The 7,102-nt window shown below is 30.4% G+C and overlaps 1 long non-coding RNA gene across 1 annotated transcript; it reads left to right on the top strand.

Annotated features, from left to right (window-relative positions):
* The first annotated feature begins 4,680 nt into the window (after window positions 1–4,680).
* On the top strand, window positions 4,681–6,071 carry LOC128295266 (uncharacterized). The gene is made up of 2 exons (XR_008285613.1): window positions 4,681–4,753; window positions 5,860–6,071. It is a non-coding gene; the product is annotated as an uncharacterized LOC128295266 (long non-coding RNA).
* The last annotated feature ends 1,031 nt before the right edge of the window (window positions 6,072–7,102 follow it).

The raw sequence follows: 7,102 nt of genomic DNA on the forward strand, positions 1-7,102 counted from the left end.
TGTACTGGAGACGAATAGTCTCGTGAATTAGATGAAAACTGAATCAACAACACTGGGTATAAACTCAATGGGTAATTAATTACTGAATGATGACTGATGAAATAATAGAAAAAAAATGATACATAATTATTTAGAATTATAACTGATGTTTTTCAGTGAATAGAAGAAATTGTATTTGTTATGATATCTACCCCTCCTGTTTCTCAATCGGTTCCCGAAGTGCTTCAAGGTATAGAGCTTGTCTGAACGGGTAAGTTATCTACTGTTAATGATCTGGACATGTATATATATGGTGTGGATGAATTGAGAATTACAGTTGAGAATGATCTTGAAAGAAACTGAAACCTGGTTAGAGAATATTATCGGGATTGTAAATGAATTGTTCTGATCACCGATTAAATGTTAGAAGGGTATGATATTTCTGTTAAAAGATTCAGCTTACCAGTGGTAGAAAACATTGATTATGTTGTGATTAAGAAAGGGTTATTTGAAAGTTTTCTGAGATGAGTTCTGAAAGAAATATATATATATCAGTCAGAGATTTCTTGATCGAAACGTACAGAATTCTTGAAGCTTAAACAGGATCATATAACTGCAATCGTGTATGAAGGAATTTGTTTGATTAAATAAATATATCGAGGTATATTCGATAGAAACCGTATGATACAAATGGTTTGAAGATGGTTTAAATGAAGATAGAAGCTGAAGAATATAGAATAAGGAATGGAATATGTGTTAGACATGATTCTCCTGATTATTATCTTAGTGATTGCTTGAAGAAAATTGAAAAAAAACATTATTCAGAGTTCAAGACCGAGTAATGTAGTTAACAGAGGTAGGTTACCCTGTAATCTCAAAAATACGAGTGAAAGCCGAAGTGTGACAAATGACTTCACTGTAAAATCTGGAGAATGAACATCAGCCAGGGTATATGTTAATTATATATGAGAAGATTTATCTCTACCGGATGTCATTACAGGTACTTTCTTCTTTATCGACACTAATATGATTATTTTAAATTGATCTTGGTTTGACTATTCCTATGATTACATAAGTTCAGTATCTATTAAAGATTTGCCTGTTGGGTTTGCTGAAATTTTTGGGTTGAAGCATTAAATTTTTCAGATTAGTATTTATGGGCTGATAAGATTTGCAGGAACTGTTTGATAATGATACTACTGTTTTCTGAACGATTTGATGTTCTTACTGTTTGATATAATCTCAATAATGGAATGGTTAATTCTGCATGATATGGTGGTAAATTATAAGCAGAAGTATAATATGTTGCAAGATCAAGATGATGAAATGTTTTGTTGAATCGAGAAGATTGAGCTAATTGTCTATTGTGATATTGAACATGCCAACATAGATATACTGTAGGAAAGGGGTCATGGTATTTACCTTGTTTATGTATTGAATATTAAAATATTGAAGTTAAGGTTTAAATCAAGTGGCAATAGTGCAAGAGAATTCTAATGTGTTTCGGAAGAGTTACCCGAACTCATCGTTGATTGAAGAAGTTGAATGTGCTATAGATTTTGTAACTGAAATGATAGTGAAAAATATATTTGAAATCAGAGGTTTTCTAAAACTAGTCGGTTATTATAGAAAGATGTGGAATTGGAATGATCTGATAGACGTTAGCAAGGTTCTGATTAGTTGAAAGCTCAGTTAACTGAAGCACTAGTTCTGGTTCAGTCTAAAATCCGATAAAGAAACTTGTGGTTTACAGGGATAGTAGTGTTTTGATGCAAAAAAAAAAAAAAAAGAAGAAGTGAAGTAATGGTTTATGTTACGAAATGTTAGAATCACATGGGAAGAATTATTTGATACCTGACACGGAAGTGGTAGTTATTGTTCTTGCATTAAAAGATCAAGATATGATAATTAATTATCATCCGAAAAGACAATGAATGTATGTATATTCAAGTTGAAAGCTTTGTTTTGTGTTATGAGCTATGAACATCTCGATTTGTTATCATTTGAAGATGGTTCAATTTTGGTAGAGATAAAAAAATTAAACCGACTTCTTTACAGCAGATATGCAAAGCTCAGAAATGCGGTAATGAGTTATCGATTAAGTGGATATAGTATACAGATTTCTGATTAAACATTTCAGATTGGATATGATGGTTGTTTGCTATTTAGAAATAAAAGCTGAACAGAGAGATTTAAAACTTATACAGGAGAATTTGCATGAAATTATAGTAGTACTATGTCTATGCATTTTGGAAGAATAAGATGTACAGTGATTTGAGGAAGATGTGTTGAAGACTGGGAAAGAAAAGTAGTACTTTGAAATTGTATATAAATGTTTATATCAGATACAGATATCTTCAGAACTGTTACAGCTAGAAAGGATATCAGAATGGAAGTGGGATATAATTTCTATGGGTTTGAATTGGAATTATCTCGATCTTTGAAAAAGAAAGACGGTATTTGAGTAATCATCGAAGGTATGGTGAAGCTTGTATATTCTATTCTAGTATGAATAAGTTTCTTACTCAATAATTGTTTGAAATCTAGGTTTCTGAGATTATCAGATTACATGGTATGGTGGTTTCTATTATTTCTGATTGAGATACGTGGTTTATACTCTGATTATAGAACAAGTACAAGAAGTTTTGGGTGCGTAATAATAGTTTTCAACACTGTATGAAGTTCTGAATAATGATTGATGTAAAACTGCATGGGATTTGATTAAATACAAGAAAAAGAATATGCGAGTTGTTTAATTCGTGAAATTGAAGAAAAGTGGAAGTGATTCGAGATAGATTGAAAGTAATTTTGATGATAAGAATCATATGTGGACTTGAAACGTTGGGATATTGAGTATTTAATTAGTGATATGATATTTCTTAAAGATCCACCTTGGAAGAAAATTTTAAAGATCAAAGTTGAAAAGAAATTGAGTTCTTGTTCATTGGGCTATGTGAAGTTGTAGAAAAGTCAAATTGGTAAAATATTGCTTGGTTTTGCTTCTAAAGTTACAGAAAGTTTATGATAATTTTTCATGATTTGAAGCTTAGAAGATTATAAAGATCAAATCTCTTGCATGTTATACCGACAAAGGATATTGAGATTTAATGTAATCTATAGTATGAAAAAGAGCCGGTTGAGATACTAGCCCGAGCGGTAATGTCATAATATTGAAGAAGCAATATGGGAACCGAGAGGAACAGCGAGATCTTTGTACTTATACCCCCACCTCTCTCAGGTAAATTTCGAGGACGAAATTATAAAAGGGGAGGAGAATTGTAACGACCCGAATTTTACCGTTACCGAAAAAGTGTATTTTCGGGTCTCCGTTTCTGAAAAATGGGTTCGTAAATATTTATTAAAAATATTTACGAAGTCAATTGAGTGGTTAATTAGAGTTTAATTAAGTAAATTTAGTTTAATTAAGAGTAATTAGGAAAAATGACTAAATTGATTAAAGGATGAAAGTTGAATTGTAGATTAAAAGAAAATGAAGAGGACCAAAATGACAATTATGCCATTTGTCCTAAGTGAGTGACATAAACATAAAAATCGAGATTTTTTTATGTGTTAAAATATATATTAAATTATTATTATATTATAGTATATTATATTATATATTATATTATATAAATAAGTAAAGAAACATAAGAAACAGAATGAAAGCAAACGAAACAGAGAAGAAACAGGGGAGAAAGAAAGAAAGAAAAAGAAAAAAGAAAATTTGGGTTTCAAGGCTTAAAGTTTAATTTGGTAAGTCAATTAAGTCATTTCTTCTTAAATTTTGATGTTTTAGAAGCTTTGGAACAAGACTTTGATGAAATTAAGTTGATATTTTGAGAGTTTATAGATTTTCAAGTATAGTTCATGTTGAATAAAATAGTGAATTAAGGGTTTAATTGAGTAAATTTCAAGGTAGAATTGATAATAGGATCAAATTGTAAAGTAAGTTATAAGTTTTATGTTGTAGGGACTAAATTGATGAAATTTTGAAATTAGGAAAGTATGCTGGAAATTTAATATTTAAATGAGAGTATGGATGAAATTTGAATAGAAATAAAGTATGAATTAAGATAGAAAAGTAAGTGAATTTAGTTAGAATTAAATTGAAATTAAAGTAAATCAACATTTTGTACTAAGACTATTTTGGACAGCAGCAGTAGTCTAAGTTTGAAAAATCACCAAAAATTGTAGAAATTGAATTAGAGGATGAATAAAATACGAAATTAAATATTATTGAGTCTAGTTTCTTATAGAAGAAACGATATAAGCAATTGAATTGTCAATTATGAGATATAATGAATTTTGTGAGACAAGGTCAGAATGAATTCGGGTTCCCCTGTTCTGACTTTGGAAAATCACCAAAAATTGAATAAAAATAATTAGAGGCTTAAAGTTATATGTTTAGAATCCCTAATGAGTCTACTTTCATTAGAACTCAACGAGAATGTTATCCAAGTTCTGTACTGTGAGATAATTAATTTTTAGTGAAGAAGGGACGAAACTGTCAGACAGAAGAATAGGGGTGAATTTAAAGAATAAACTGTACTTAATGGCTAAACCAAAAATTCTGAAAATTTTATTGTAAGAAGATTTGTGAGTCTAGTTTCAGGAAAAATTAGCGGATATTAATTTAGAATTCTATAACTCAAGATATGAATTAGTAATGTATTAATGATTATGAATTGTATTAATTTCGTAGTCAATGTGGTACCAGAAATTTCGGCAAAGAAAGGACAAGACAAAGTCAACGGGAGTTAGCTCGAAAATTACGGTTTGTATTTCTATAATCCGAACGTAATACTTAATTGTTGAATTTATTTCTTAATATGTATATTAAGTGTTTTGAAGTAAGAATTATTGTGTTTTGCAAATGAAATGGATTGATATAGTATGTGATGAATTTATTGAATTTATATTGATTGAATTGGCGATATATATATAGATATATATATTGAATATTGAATATATATTGATTATTTGAATTGAATTGAAATATAAATTGTTTGAAAAATTTTAAATATGAGATTTGTGATATTTGGATATTTGTTATTGAAAAGTGAATTGAATTGTATTGAATTATGAATTTATGTGATTAATTAAAATGTGTATTGATTGAAAAAATTGAAAGTGAATTGAATACCCTATTAACAATGTCGGGCTGAGTCGGATATAGTTGGCATGCCATAGGATTGGAAGTGTTCAGGATTCTTCGACCTCGAGTCGATGAGACATTGGGTGTCACTATATTTCTTGGATAGATTCGATGAGGTCTGGGTACCAACTTTACTTGACTAGGCCGATGAGACACTGGGTGTCAAATATTGCTTCGAACTATCCGATGAGGCACTGGGTGCCATATTGGTGTGTTTGGTTGGATCTGTATCCGCCAAGGTCCGAGTCTTGTTAATAGGGGTAAATAAGTGAAAAGATAAGTCGAGTGAATTTGATTGATTGAGCTATTGGAATGAAATGAGAAATTGAATTGAGAATTGAAATTGAGATATGAGATTGAAAACATGAACCAAAAGGTTCATGAAATGAGTGAAGTTCAAATGGATGATGATTGATGTTAGAATGAATTAAAATGGTATATTGTTAAGAAGTAAAGTGTGAAAACAAGTGAATTGTGAATATATTGTATAGAATTTATACGGTAAGTAAATGAAAAGAATTGAACAAATATGTTATTGTGTTTGTTATATGACTTGTATAGAATTTATATGGTAAGTAATTGAAATTTTATCTATAAAACAAATAAATGAATACTTATAATTGTTATTGTGATTTTAAGTTTAATTGTTATATTATTAAGTGTTCGGATTATGGAAATACCACTGAGTATACCATACTCAGCGTACGGTTTGTTTCCGTGCGCAGGTTTAGTAAAGATAGAACGTTGAATCAGCATCCTAGTTCGATCCCGAATTCATTAAGGTAAAGTGTGTTAATTATTGGTAATGGCATGTACCTAGGATGTTTTATGAGAGTCATTTAGGTTGTAGATGTACTCATGAAATGAGTAAATTATGGTTGGCAATGGTATGTAGTATGAATTTTGAAATTTACTAAAAATTCGTAGTGATTCTAAATTAGTCCCGAATTGAATTTACTGTTCATATTGGACCGCGAGGGCCCATTAAAGGGACGACATTTTAAAACTAGGATGTGTGTAAATATTTATTTTAATTAATGACCGAAATTGGACTGTACTGACTGGTAATGTCTCGTAACCCTGTTCCGATGACGGTATAGGGTTAGGGGGCGTTACATTTAATGGTATCAGAGCTATTCAGGTTTAGCCGATTCTCGGACTAAATCGAACTCAGAATTGAGTCTAGGGGTACATGCCATAATTGAGTTGAAATTGAGTCGGGATTGGATGCTGATATATTTGTTTGGTACTGTTTTTTAGTAAAAATGTTAGACAAAAATATCGATGGTATTGATTATGAAATGTAATTGGAGACGAATAGTCTCGTGAATTAGATGAAAACCGAATCAACAACACCGGGTATAAACTCAATGGGTAATTAATTCTTGAATGATGACCGATGAAATAATAGAAAAAAAATGATACATAATTATTTAGAATTATAAGCGATGTTTTTCAAATGAATAGAAGAAATTGTATTTGTTATGATATCTACCCCTCCTGTTTCTCAATCGGTTCCCGAAGTGCTTCAAGGTATAGAGCTTGTCTGAACGGGTAAGTTATCTGCTGTTAATGATCTGGACATGTATATATATGGTGTGGATGAATTGAGAATTACAGTTGAGAATGATCTTGAAAGAAACTGAAACCTGGTTAGAGAATATTATCGGGATTGTAAATGAATTGTTCTGATCACCGATTAAATGTTAGAAGGGTATGATATTTCTGTTAAAAGATTCAGCTTACCAGTGGTAGAAAACATTGATTATGTTGTGATTAAGAAAGGGTTATTTGAAAGTTTTCTGAGATGAGTTCTGAAAGAAATATATATATATCAGTCAGAGATTTCTTGATCAGAAACGTACAGAATTCTTGAAGCTTAAACAGGATCATATAACTGCAACTGTGTATGAAGGGAATTTGTTTGATTAAATAAATATATCAGAGGGTATATTCCGATAGAAACTG

This window comes from Gossypium arboreum, chromosome 7 (assembly GCF_025698485.1).
Source record: "Gossypium arboreum isolate Shixiya-1 chromosome 7, ASM2569848v2, whole genome shotgun sequence".
In the NCBI taxonomy this organism is placed as follows: domain Eukaryota; kingdom Viridiplantae; phylum Streptophyta; class Magnoliopsida; order Malvales; family Malvaceae; genus Gossypium; species Gossypium arboreum.